This window comes from Aquarana catesbeiana, linkage group LG13 (genome assembly GCF_042186555.1).
Source record: "Aquarana catesbeiana isolate 2022-GZ linkage group LG13, ASM4218655v1, whole genome shotgun sequence".
NCBI classification, from domain to species: domain Eukaryota; kingdom Metazoa; phylum Chordata; class Amphibia; order Anura; family Ranidae; genus Aquarana; species Aquarana catesbeiana.
The window spans coordinates 50,916,129-50,930,438 of NC_133336.1; positions in this window are offsets into that span (position 1 = coordinate 50,916,129).

Here is a 14,310-nt window from a genome sequence, read left to right on the forward strand (position 1 = left end):
AGCAAGGCTCTCGTGCATATCGCTGGATCACCACGGGGCTCAGGTAAGTATTAGGGAGGGATGCTGCACAGAGAAGCTTTTTTACTTGCATGCATAGAGTGCATGAAGGTAAAAAAACTTGAGCCTTTAGAACCAATTTAACCTGTTCAATGCTGGCCACTTTCACCCCCTTCCTGTCCAGGCCAATTTTCAACTTTTAGCGCTGTCGCACTTTGAATGACAATTGCGTAGTCATGTAGCGATGTACCCAAAAAAAATGTTACCATTTTTTTGAGACAGATAGAGCTTTCTTTTGGCGGTATTTAATCACCACTGGGTGTTTTATTTTTTGCTAAACAAATGAAAAAAACTTTTTGAAAAAAAACTGTTTTTCTTATTATCTTCTATACAATTTTGTAAATAAGTAATATTTCTTCTTCAGTAATGTGCGTTCATGAAGCTGCACTGATGGGCACTGATGAGGTGGCACTGATCAGGTGTCACTGATGAGGAGGCACTAATATGCAGCACCGATGGGCACTGATAGGCAACACTGATGGGCACGGATAGGCGAATTGCTATCTGCCAGTCAAAGCAGATTTATTACCTCTTGATGAAAAAGCATGTGTTGCTGCTAAAAGCCTTTTTATTCAAACTGAAAAGAATAAGAATGGGTTGAAGCAGCTGTATGTAAGCCAAGCCAAGAAAAAATCAAAATCAATTACCCAGACAAATATGTACTGCCGGTGTACGCTGTCACAGAGACTGTCTGTGAAAATCATACTGTTCTGTAACAGCACCACCTATAGTCGTATAGACAAATGACAGATGGCGGGATCCTATCTTGTTCTGGGCCAATGTCATATGACGTCACCCAGTCTCACCATGATCATGTGCCCACAGGGGCTCGCAGCCTGGCAATCGCGGGCGTGCTGTGTCCCTAAGACACGATGCGACCCCGATCTCGGTAAAGAGCTGATAAAGCGGCTCTTTACCCATGTGATCAGCTGTGTCCAATCACAGCTGATCACATGTAAACTCAGAGATACTGTTTATTGGCTCTCCTCGCCTCACACTGACAGAGTGTGAGAAGAGGAGAGCAGATTAGTGGCATCTCCATCTCAGGGGAGAGCTGCACAGATAATCAGGGCACTGATCATCAGTGCAGCCCCAACAGTGCCTAGCAGTGATAACAGTCTTTGCCCATCAGTGACACCAATATGTGCCCATCAGTGACACCAATTTGCACCCATCAGTGATGCCAATTTGTGTCCATCAGTGAAGCCATTCTGTGCACATCAGTGATGCAAGTCAGTGCTGCCTTTCAGTGCCCATCAGTGTCTCCTCATTAGTGCCACTCATCAGTGCCCATCAGGGCCACCTATCCATGCCACCTATCATTGCCCATAAGTGCCGCCTATCAGTGCCCATCAGTGCCACCTATCAGTGCTCATCGGTGCTGCATATCAGTGTCACCTATCATTGCCCTTCAGTGTCGCCTCATCAGTGCCTATCAGTGCTGCCTCATCAGTGCCGCCTCATCAGTGCCCATCAGTGCCACCTCATCAGTGCACATCAGTGCACATCAGTGAAGGAGAAAAATTTCCTAAAAGTTAGGTCCATATATATTTGGACACAGGCACAATTTTAGAAAGTGCACACTCTCAGGTTTAATTCGAGGGTATGTACATCCAAATCGGAGGAAGGGTTTAGGAATTTACAGCTCTTAAGAATAGCCATCCCCCTTTTTCAAGGGACCAAAAGTAATTGGACAATTGAATCAAAAGCTGTTTCATGGCCAGGTGTGGGCTACTTCTTCATTATTTATTCATCAATTTAGCAGGTAAAAGGTCTGGAGTTGATTCTAATGCCCTGTACACACGGTTGGACATTGATCGGACATTCCGACAACAAAATCCATGGATTTTTTCCGACGGATGTTGGCTCAAACTTGTCTTGCATACACACGGTCACACAAAGTTGTTGGAAAATCCGATCATTCTGAACGCGGGTACGTAAAACACGTACGTCAGGACTATAAATGGGGCAGCAGCCAATAGCTTTCGTCTCTTAATTTATTCTGAGCATGTGTGGCACTTTGTTTGTTGTCGGAAAATTTTATAGCCAGCTCTCAAACTTTCTGTGTCCGAAATTCCTATGGAAAATGTGTGATAGAGCCTACACACGGTTGGAATTTCCGACAACAAGGTCCTATCACACGTTTTCCATCGGAAAATCCTATCGTGTGTACAGGGCATAAGTGTGATATTTGCATTTGGAATTTATTGCTGTGAACCTACATCATGCGTTCAAAGGAGCTGTACATGCAAGTGAAACTGGCCATTGTAAGGCTTCAAACATAAAACAAATCCATCAGAGAGATTGCAGCAACATTAGGAGTGGCCAAATCAACAGTTTGGTACAATCTGAGGAAAGAAGAACGCACTGGTGAGCTCAGCAACATAAAAAGGCCTTGTCCACAGAAGACAACAGTGGTGGATGATTGCAGGATACTCTCTATGGTAAAGAAAACCCCATTCACAAAATCCAGACAAGTGAAGGACACTCTCAAGGAGATGGGGGTATCATTGTCAAAGTCTACAATCAAGAGAAGACCTCAGGAGACCAAATACAGAGGGTTCACCACAAGGTGCAAACCAGTTATAAGCCTGAAGAATAGAAAAGCCAGATTAGACTTTGCTAAAAAAACATCTAAAAAAGCCAGACCAGTTTTGGAGAAGCATTCTTTGGATGGATGAAACTAAAATTTATCTGTACCAGAATGACGGGAAGAAAAGAGTGTGGAGAAGGCTTGGAACAGTTCATGATCCAAACACACAACGTCACCTGTAAAACATAGTGGAGGCAGTGTGATGGCATGGGCATGCGTGGCTTCCAGTGGCACTGGGTCATTGGTGTTTATTGATGATGTGACAGAAGACAAAAGCCGGATAAATTCTGCAGTGTTTAGAGATATACTCTCAGCCCAGATTCAGCCAAATGCAGCAAAGTTGATTGGACGGCGCTTCACAGTACAGATGAACAATGATCCAAAACACACTGCAAAAGCAACCCAGGAGCTTTTGAAGGAAAAGTGGAATATTCTCCAATGGCCGAGTCAATCACCTGATCTCAACCCAATTGAGCATTTCACTTGCTGAAGGCAAAACTAAAGTCAGAAAGACCCCCAAACAAAGAACAACTGAAGATGGCTGCAGTTAGAGCCTGGCAAAGCATCAAAAAGGAGGAAACCCAGTCTGGTAATGTCCATGGGTTCCAGGCAGACTTCAGGCAGTCATTGCCAGTAAAGGATTCTCAACAAAATATTAAAGATGAACATTTTATTTCTGATTATATTCATTTTTCCAATTACATTTGAGCCCCTGAAAATGGGGGAACTGTATATAAAAATGGTGGCAGCTCCTAAAACTTGATACTTATGTTCCACCCCTTGAATTAAAGCTGAAAGTCTGCACTTCAAATTCATTTGGATTGTTTCGTAAATTGTTTTAAAATGTTTTTAATTGTATTCTGGTGGCATACAGAGCCAGAAGTATGAGTATAGTTGTGCCTGTGTCCAAATATATATATGGACTTAACTGTCTTTACAACATTTTCTGACAGAAATTAAGAAAAACTTTTTTTTTTCAAAATTTTCATTCTTTTTTCGTTTTTTGTTTTTTAGCAAAAAAACAACAACCCAGCAGTGATTAAATACCCCCAAAAGAAAGCTCTATTTGTGGGGAAAAAATGATAAAAAATTCATTTGGGTACAGTTTTGCATGACCGCGCAATAGCCACTCAAAGTGCGATAGCACTATAAGCAAAAAATTGGCCTGGTCAAGAAGGGGGTAAAAGTACCCTGCAGTGGTTAATGCATCTTGCAAGCATGTTTTTTAAAGAATCCCCCCATAGACCTTGTGCCAGGTGACTGGTACTGTCTCCACCCCTTTCTGTAGTTTTCTGCAGGCAGCCTGTAGTGGGTGGAGTCTAATGGGTGCCTCCTACAGCTCTGCTCACTACTTTTACCAGCTAATATCTGGGTTTGCAAAGGATTTATATCATTTGTGTCTATTGAGTAGATATTTAAATTACATTATTTGTGCCTGGAGTTCTGCTTTAAATAGAATAATAACAGAAAGGGAATACAGCAAATATTTAGTGACAGATAATGCATTAACAGAGAATGATTTCAAGTGTTGTAACATTTTAACACATTTTAAAAATGTTAACACCAGGGCACATAATCTAAATCATATTACAGCCCTAAATTACAAGTACATTTGCTGAGTAAGTAACATTTTAAAGCTTTCTTGGTTCCAGAATTCCATTCAAAATTCTGTGGGTTTGTGACAGACACATTATCCACCATGTGACCCCATCTGTTCCCTATAGCAACCAGAGAATAATGTAGGAAGGCTCATTAGGCTGTTAAACAGTAGAGTAGTCTAATTGATGATTTACATTTTCTGGGCATCACCTAGCTATATAAAGAAAAAGTCTACTTTGTGTGGATGATAATTGAGGGAAAGAAGGAGAGTGCTCTATTATCCTCCTGACTTCCAGTGTCATCCTGCCGGTTACCAGATCAGGCAGAGAAAGAGACCCTTGTAATTGGTCTGCAGCCTATTCACAGCACTTCAATTTGAACTATCTGCTTTTAGAGCAATTCACAAAGAAAGATATTCATGGGGGATTTGAGGCCTGTGTGCCTTTCTCCCAGTCTGATCTACTTATTGGGCGATTCGGATGATAGTCCTCTACACCGAAAAAAGGTTTGTGTTTCTGGAACATACAAACAGAGCAGAGGTAGACAAAAGGATAAATGAATAATAAAATAGGTAGATAGATCAGATAAGATGGAACGATAAACAGAATAGAGAGATAGGATAGAGAGATAGGATAGATAGATAGATAGATAGATAGATAGATAGATAGATAGATAGATAGATAGATAGATAGATAGATAGATAGATAGATAGATAGATAGATAGATAGATAGATAGATAGATAGATAGATAGATAGATAGATAGATAGATAGATAGATGTTGGGTGATTTACTAAGGGCAAATAGACTGTTAACTTTGCAAGAGATGTTACACTTTGGAAGGGATTTTTTTTCCCAGAGCTTAGTGAATGAGGTAAAGCTCTCTAGATAGAAAGATGAGATAGATAGATAGATAGATAGATAGAAAGAAAGAAAGAAAGAAAGAAAGAAAGAAAGAAAGAAAGAAAGAAAGAAAGAAAGAAAGAAAGAAAGAAAGAAAGAAAGAAGAGATATATATATATATGCATAGATAGATAGATAGATAGATAGATAGATAGATAGATAGATAGATAGATAGATAGATAGATAGATAGATAGATAGAGGTTGAAGTGATTTACTAAAGGCAAATAGACTGTTAACTTTGCAAGTGATGTTGCACTTTGGAAGGGAATTTTTTTTCAGAGCTTAGTGATTGAGGTTAAAAATTGTAATTACATGCCCCTGTTAAACATTATATCAAAAATTGTAATTTCATGTCCCTGTAAAACAGGTGCAGAAAATTGGGCCTTTGGTGGTGGTGGTGGTGCCACAACACTGTAAGCCCTCACAGATACTCTTCTTGGGCGCAGGAACGGGCCCTGCTGTGAAATATTATATCAAAATTTGTAATTACATGCCCCTGTTAAACAGGGGTAGAAAAACTGGGTCTTGGGTGGTGGTGCCACAACACTGTAACCCCTCACAGATACTCTTGTTGGGTGCAGGAATGGGCCCTGCGTTGAAATATTATATCAAAAATTGTAATTTCATGCCCCTGTTAAACAGGGGGAGAAAAATTGGGCCTTTGGTGGTGGTGTCACAACACTGTAAGCCCTCTCAGATACACTTGTTGGGCAGAGGAATGGGCCCTGCTGTGAAATATCATATGAAAAATTGTAATTACATGCCCCCTGTTAAACAGAGGTAGAAAAACTAGGCCTTGGGTGGTGGCGCCCTAAACCAAAAATATTGTTGGAAGCTAGCATCATCAAGCTTGAGAAGGAATAGGATAGGCAGCATAGGCAGTCTTCAAGGGATCCCACATCCATAGCAAACTCAATCAGTTACATCAGCATCAGATGCTTGATAGCTGCTGATCCAAGACTGATTAATTTTTATGAATGTGAGACTATCAACGGAGTCTGTGGACAGGCATACTCTTTGATGTGTTACAAACCCTCCAGCAGCACTGGATGTGTGTTCAGAAAGCATGCTGGATGCAGGACAGGCCAATAGCTCAATTGCACATTGAGCAAGTTTTGACCAGTGGTCCATCCTCAAGATCCGGTAATCCAGTAAATGCTCTGTTGGAAAGGTCTCCAGGTCTGCTCTTGCCCCTAGATATTCCTGCATCATCTAATACAGACGCTGGCAATAGTTGCTTGAACTGATCAGACCTTGGCACTGAGGACTGAAAAATTGTTTAAAGGCATCGGTCAGCCGGCCACCTTTTCCACCGCTCTTCCTCTGACTGAACGAAGCCTCAGCAACACATTGTCCAGTACCAGGAAATTGTAACCTCCCAGCATCTGGAAATGCATTGCACAAACCTTTCTTCAAGGCCTCCTGAAAATGTTTCATCCTCTGCTCCCTCTGCGAAGGTAGGATGAGTTCTGCAACCTTACCCTTGTAAAGTGGATCAAGAAGGGTTGCCAGCCAGTAATGATCCCTCTCCTTGATACCATGAATCCTAGGGTCCTTTCACAGACTTTGCAAAATCTGGGAGGCCATGCAGCGTAAATTTGCAGAGGCATTCGATTCTGAGTCCTCTGGGTCACTGAGGATGACGTTGTCAGGAACTACCTCCTCCCAGCAACGTACAACTCCTTAGGTTTCTGGGGACTGAAAACCATCCCTTGAAGACTGCTGCTGAGTGTTATCCTCTACATCCATGCTGACACAATCCTCCTCCTCCTCTCCTTCCTGTGTGTTTGGCAGGCCCGCAGTAATGCTATCTGAATAAAGGGGACCTTGAGAGGTAAGGAAGTCCTCCTCTTCCTCCGCTGTTCTGCCTCAAGTGCCCTGGCCATGAGTCCACGAAGCGTGTGCTCCAACAGGAAGACTAGAGGAACAGTGTCACTGATGCATGCATTGTCGCCGTTCACCATCCTTGTGGCCTCCTCAAATGGTGACAGGACAGTGCATGCCTCCTTGATCAGTAGCTATTAGCATGGTGAAAAGAAGCCAAGCTCCCCTGACCCTGTCCTGGTGCCATACTCGCACAGGTACTCATTGATGGCCCTCTGCTGTGTGTGCAGCCACTGCAGCATTGCCAATGTTGAGTTCCACCTTGTGGGCATGTCAAAAATGAGGAGGCTGGTGGGCAGGTTGCATGCCCTTTGAATGTGAGCCAGCCGAGCACTGGCATTGTATGACTGGCGGAAATGACCACAGACTTTTTTGGCCTGCCTCAGGAGATCCTGTAAGCCTGGGTACCTGCTTAAGAACCACTGCACCACCAATTCAGGATATGTGCCAAACATGGAACATGGGTCAAGTGTCCCTGTCGGAGGGCGGAGAGAAGGTTGGTGACATTGTCGCATACAACCATTCCTAGCTGAAGCTGGCATGGCGTCAACCACCTCTGAGCCTGCCCCTGCAGAGCTGACAGAATCTCTGCCCCAGTGTGGCTCCTGTCCCCTAGGCAGACCAACTCAAGCACCGCATGGCATCTTTTAGCCTGACTGCTTGTATAGCCCCTTGAACGCTTACGGAGCACCGCTGGTTCAGAGGACAAATCTGCAGAAGAGGCCATAGAGGAAGAAGAGGAGAGGGTGGAGGAGAGAGCTGTGGCAGAATCACCACTAGCATTTTAGAGGCATGGTGGCGGAACAAGCTCCAATAACACTGAACCCTGTCCTGCATCCTTCCCAGCTGCCAGCAGAGTTACCCAGTGTGCCATGAAGGAAAGGTAACGTTCCTGCCCATGCCTGCTGGACCATGAGACACCAGTAATATGAACCTTACTGCTGACTGCCCTGTCCAACGAGGCCAAAACATTGCCTTCTACATGCCGGTAGAGAGCCAGAATGGCCTTCCGTGAAAATAAATGGCGTTTTGGAACCTGCCACTGAGATACAGCAAATTCCACAAATTCATGAAAGGGGGCAGAGTCTACCAGGTGAAAAGGCAGCAGTTGCAGTGCTAGCAATTTGGCCAAGCTAGCATTTAGATGCTGAGCATGTGGATGGCTGGGAATAAATTTCTTTTTACGGTTCAGCAACTGGGGTAGGGAGCACCGCTGGTTTAGAGCACAAATCGGCATAAGAGTCCTCTCAAAAACCTGCACTGAGAGGAATGAATATATAGCAATAGGTGTCCCAAGTACTTTCAGCCAATCTGCTAGCAGTACATTTGCCTGCTAAAATCAGATGGTGGTGTACTGCTAGCAGATTGGCTGCAAGTACTTGGGACACCTATTGCTATACATTCATTCCTCTCAGTGCAGATTTTTGAGAGGACTGGAGGTATACAGTAGTAGGTTTGGAGAAGTCCGCCTTTTTCTTTGATGTGAGTCTTTCAAGTGCTGTTGCCAATGGACTGTATGGCAGGTCGTCATATGTCATATGTCTGTTCAAGCATGTGGTGCCCAAGTGGCTGCTGTTCTGGCCACGCTTGATCCACTTCAGACATAGGTTGCAAATAGCAACAGTGCGATCTGCTGCACAGGTGTCAAAAAAGGCCCACACCAAGGAATTTTTAAAAGTCAGCGGGGAGTCAGCAGCGCCCTGCACCTGTGGAGCTCTGTGGTGTGATGCCCTTAAGCTGAATAGGGTGGTTGCCCTTAAGCTGCCCCCTAGAGGACATCCTGCCTCGTTGGAGTTGTGCTTCCTCCTCCTCCCTCTTCTCCTCCTCTCTTCTCTCAGGCACCCAAGTGCAGTCAGTGAATTCATCATCCCCTCCCTCCTCGTCACTGGAGCAAACTTGGCAGTATTAATACACCACCTGAAGTGTATTAGAAACAGTTCACCACAGAATGCACTGTAGATATAGACTACACTGGATGCAGAGTATATATATATATATATATATATATATATATATATATATATATATATATATATATATATATATATATATAGTAATACGCTGCCTGCACTGACTGAATATCAAGTAAACACTGAATATATAGGGGTTGATTTACTAAAGGCAAATAGACTGTGCACTTTGCAGAGGGCAGTTGTCCTCTGCAAGGGCAATTGCTCCAGAGCTTAGTAAATGAGGTAAGGCTTGACTTTGCAAAGAGTACCCAATCCTGTGCAAGGAAAGTAAAAAAAAACTGCATTTTTGCTTGCACATGATTGGATGATGGAAGTCAGCAGGGATTCTGCTCATTTACTAAGCTCTGGAGCAACTGCTCTTTCAGAGGGCAACTGCAAAGTGCACAGTCTTTTTCCCTTTAGTAAATCAACCCCATAGTCTATGCTAAATGCATAGTGTATGTATATATATATATATATATATATATATATATATATATATATATATATATATATATATATATATATATATATATATATATATAATGCTGACTGTATATATATATATATATATATATATATATATATATATATATATATATCAAATACACTGTCACTAACTGAATAACCTGCCTGCTTAATCTAACTCAAGCTATCTCCACGCCAACAACACTACACACGGTCAAATTTTCTGCAAACGCCCCATAAGGTTCTCTCTTCAGCGAACGATGTTCGAGTCAAACTTATGTTCGACCCGAACATCAAGCTCATCCCTAGTGAAAATTCACTTTGCAAAGACTACCCAATCATGTACAAAGATAAAACATATATTTTTCTTTCACGTGGTTGGATGGTATAAGTCAACAGAGCTTCATCCCACTCACTAAGCTAAATTCTTTGACAAAGTGAACCACCTATTTACTACCTTTAGCTAATCAACCTCTTAGAGATAGATAGATAGATAGATAGATAGATAGATAGATAGATAGATAGATAGATAGATAGATAGATAGATAGATAGATAGATAGATAGATAGATAGATAGATAGATAGACCTAACATAGCATTCAATTAGTAGAGTGCTGAATGCGTCATTGATTAATTGATCAGCATTGTTTTCGTTAATCTCTAATCCGTTTTAAAGCTGTTGAACGGTGAATGTATTAGAGGAGACCGTCTTCAGTTACTCATGAAAAGAAGGATTGTCTGGAGGTGTTGGTCATATTAAACTATATCTGCCCAGTAGGTAATACATTGTATCTAATTCAAGATTAGGCTTTCCAAGCTTGTACTGGACTCCTTTACCTTACCTGGAATAACCACCTCTGGACCAAACAGTGTCCTTATATGTGTCCTATCATTCTATGGATCTCATGCACTATTCAGGCATTGGAGACAATAAAAATATATAAATATATACAAGTGTTAGAAAACCTCAATTTTTCAAGGAATTTCATAACTGCCATGGGAAGATTTGATCCTGGGAAATTTCTGCCTACCCTTATCTAAAATAATAACTGCCAAGAGCAAGAATATAAAGTAGATGCAAAGTAACGTGTAGCAACCAATTTTATTTCAGTTCTAAATAGAATTGTTGTTGATTAGTTGCTGATTGGTTGATGAAGCCAGTGTATGTTGCAGTGTATATAGTGTATATTGCAATTTACCTTATTACTTATTAAACAAGGACAATATGTGTGTTTGGGGGGATGTGGTGTTAGGCGTAAAATCTTTATTTTGTATTGTTTTACACTTGTTTCCAAGATGCTAAAAGTACTGGACTTTTTTGTCATTATTGCCTTTAATTGTCAAAGAAAAGTAGAAAATAAATTAATAAAATGTTACAAACAAAGAAAAAAGATGTAATCTAGAAGCCTTTAAAAAGGAATAAAAGGAACAATTGCATTGTGATATTTTTTAATATCTTTAAAATTGTTTTACAACATAAATAATTCAAAGCAATAATATTATTTTTTAAGGGAAGGCGTACAATTATATTAGAAATGCTATTGAATATAATCAAATAAAAGCAGTGTATGTAATAATTGCAAGTCTATGGTATATTCCATGAAGTGAAGGCTTGGGGGACGAGCAAAGATCTTTATTTTGACAATTTCGCTGTCTCTGTAGACCACCCATGAAGTCCAATTAATATTTTTTCTAAATGGTGAACTATACAGTGATTAAGGCATTGTCAGGAACATTTAACCTACATGTCCTATACGGGCTAAATAATTTGAAACATTTTCCATTCCATTAAGCAAGCTGACGGCAATGGCTTTTTTATTCGTTACCTTGTAAATGTCTCTGGGGAGGTTTTGTAAATTTATATCATCCACTCTGCTTTTCCATTTTATTTTAACTTTTAAATGATCTTAATTGTATCCTGATTTTTTTTTAAATTAAGTATTTTTTTTTCTAGATTTACATTTTTCTTTATATTTTAACGCAGTCTACTGATAACTTTAAAATGACAACTCCTGTTCATTTGTAATACAGTGCAGGCTACTAAAAATTTTAGATTACGTGACTGCCCCAAGGCGACTGGCTGGTCTGAGATCCCAAAACACAAGCAGAACCCAATAAAACCCAGATCTGCGGCCACATCTAGATGGCCATTTGCATAATTCAACTAAGTGTGCTCTGCCTGAAAGGAAGCATTATTAAAATTTGGAAACTTATCTTAGGAGCCCATGTGACAAACACTATTATGTATAATACAACCTGAAGAAGTTGATTTCAGGCAAGCCGGCTCTGTTTAATCCGTTTTACCTGCTTAGTAATGAATGTGTGTCTGAAATGGCCTGCTAACCATCCTTATTACATTAAACATTAAAGAAAAAAAAAGTAGATTTACCAGACTGAGAAAATGATTTTACTTCATAAGTTCATACCAGGGACACAGAGATAAGGGACATATTGTCATGAAAGAAGGAATAGCAGACAGGCAATGGCAAAATGTTACACACAGAATACTGTGATTGCAAAACTGTGGGCTGAAACATAGAGATGACTTTGTTGTGTAGATTTGGATGTCGTAAATAATTTTGTAAAGTTAACCAGTTGACTGCGTGTACTAGAATTATTATTAAAGATATACACTTATTAAAGACATACACTATATTGCCAAAAGTATTGGGACGCCTGCCTTTACACGCATATGGACTTCAGTGGCATCGCAGTCTTCGACCGTAAGGTTCAATATTGAGTTGGCCCACCCTTTGCAGCTATAACAGCTTCAACTCTTCAGGGAAGGCTGTCCACAAGGTTTAGGAGTGTGTCTATGGGAATGTTTGACCATTCTTCCAGAAGCGCATTTGTGAGGTCAGGCACTGATATGGACGAGAACGCCTGGTTCACAGTCTCCGCACTAATTCATCCTAAAGGTGTTGTATCAGGTTGAGATCAGGACTCTGTGCTACCAGTCAAGTTCCTCCACCCCAAACTCACTCATCCTTGTCTTTATGGACCTTGCTTTGTGCACTGGTGCGCAGTCATGTTGGAACAGGAAGCAGCCATCTCCAGACTCTTCCCATAATGTTGGGAGCATGAAATTGTCCAAAATGTCTTGGTATTTTGATGCCTTAAGCCAGTGGTCATCAACCCTGTCCTCAGGGCCCACTAACAGGCCAGGTTTTATGTATTACCTTGGGGGGATGCAGACTAGAATACTGCAATCACTGAGCAGCAAATTATATCACCTGTGATGTATTTCAGTTATCTTGCAAACCTGGCCTGTTAGTGGGCCCTGAGGACAGGGATGATGACCACTGGCTTAAGCGTTCCCTTCAGTAGAACTAAGGGGACAAGCCCAACTCCTGAAAGACAACCCCACACCATTATCCCCCCTCCACCAAATAATTTGGACCAGTGCACAAAGTGTACATTTGGTGCAAGTGTACGGGACGGAAGCCATGAGCAGAAAATGTGTTTACCACTCAAACGCTTTCGCAACAGGAAGGAAAAGATTGTGGATGAGCCACCATATTCCCCACATCTTCTTTCTGTTTCCCCGCCCAAAGAGCGTCATGAGAGGCGCACGTTATGGGGACCTGGCGGAAATCCAAGAATGTGTGACAGCGGTTCTGAGATCGATTCCTAAAAAGACCTTTGCTGACAATTTCCAGAAGCTTTGTGAGCGTTGCCAAAAGTGTGTTGTGAATGATGATGATTTTTTTTGAAGGCCAATAAAGGTAAAATGTTTGTATCTCCTGTTTTTTTTTTTTGTTTTCTGATACCATTCACCAAACTTTTTAGACACACCTCGTACTTACTCCATTTGTCTCTGTTAATGTTCCTGTCCCAGTCACCGAGACAGGAAGTAATGAGAAATCCTAAATTGTATAGCTGTCACTGTGTCAGGAATGTGGGGCCATCAGCTAAGATAATGTGCAAGCACATACTGTGTAAAAGCGTGCGCTGTCTGAGCATGCACAATCATGAGGGCATAGAAGATGCAATATGTGTACATCAGTGCTCACACGTGCGAGCACACGCATACACAGACTTACATGCACATCAATAGGCCTCCAAGCAGCCTATTTAAACCCAGCTTTCCCTCTGACCTTGCTCTCAGGTTACCCTTGTCTGCTCATGCTCACTGTCTGGCTCTGTTATTGACCCCAGCCTGGACTTCTGACCACATTTGTGCCTATACATACAGATTTACATAACCCTGGGACTTTAAATGAAGCAAATGACATCAGAGTAGTAAAATGATCAATGCAAATTATTACAAATTTATTGATCCAAGTATATACATATCTAATAACAGCGAAATATTGTTAAAGATATAATGCTATAGTTGATAAGTAGTAAATATACAATATCCACATAGATAGATTGCAGTAAATTCATTCATGGTGTAAATTCATAATGGTGCAAATAGATTCATTAAAATGTGTGGTTCAAGTATGAAGTGCATGATTGTAATAAAGCTGTATCCAGAACAATGTGGAACAATGTCCACCACTCGGGAATAAATGCAGGGTGTACGTCTACAGAGGACAAATAACAACAGAATAGTTTGGAAACGTTACTCAAAAAAAGAGTGGTTTAAAACTGTCAATAGGGTATGCCACCTTACTACTTATGAATAAACTCAAATTTAAACATGATGGTACTGAAGATTAGAGGCACCTGGGGACGTCTATCCCGGGAACTGTGGCAGTATGACACTTAGAGACCAAATGCAGGTGCCTAGTGAGTCTGTATCTCACTGCCTGCTTGTTGCCAGCTTCTGTCTGTTCCTGAGTCTGATTCTGCTCATGTCCTGGGGTACCTCTGCTGGTGTTTGGGACCTGACTCCAATTTTAATTGGTCT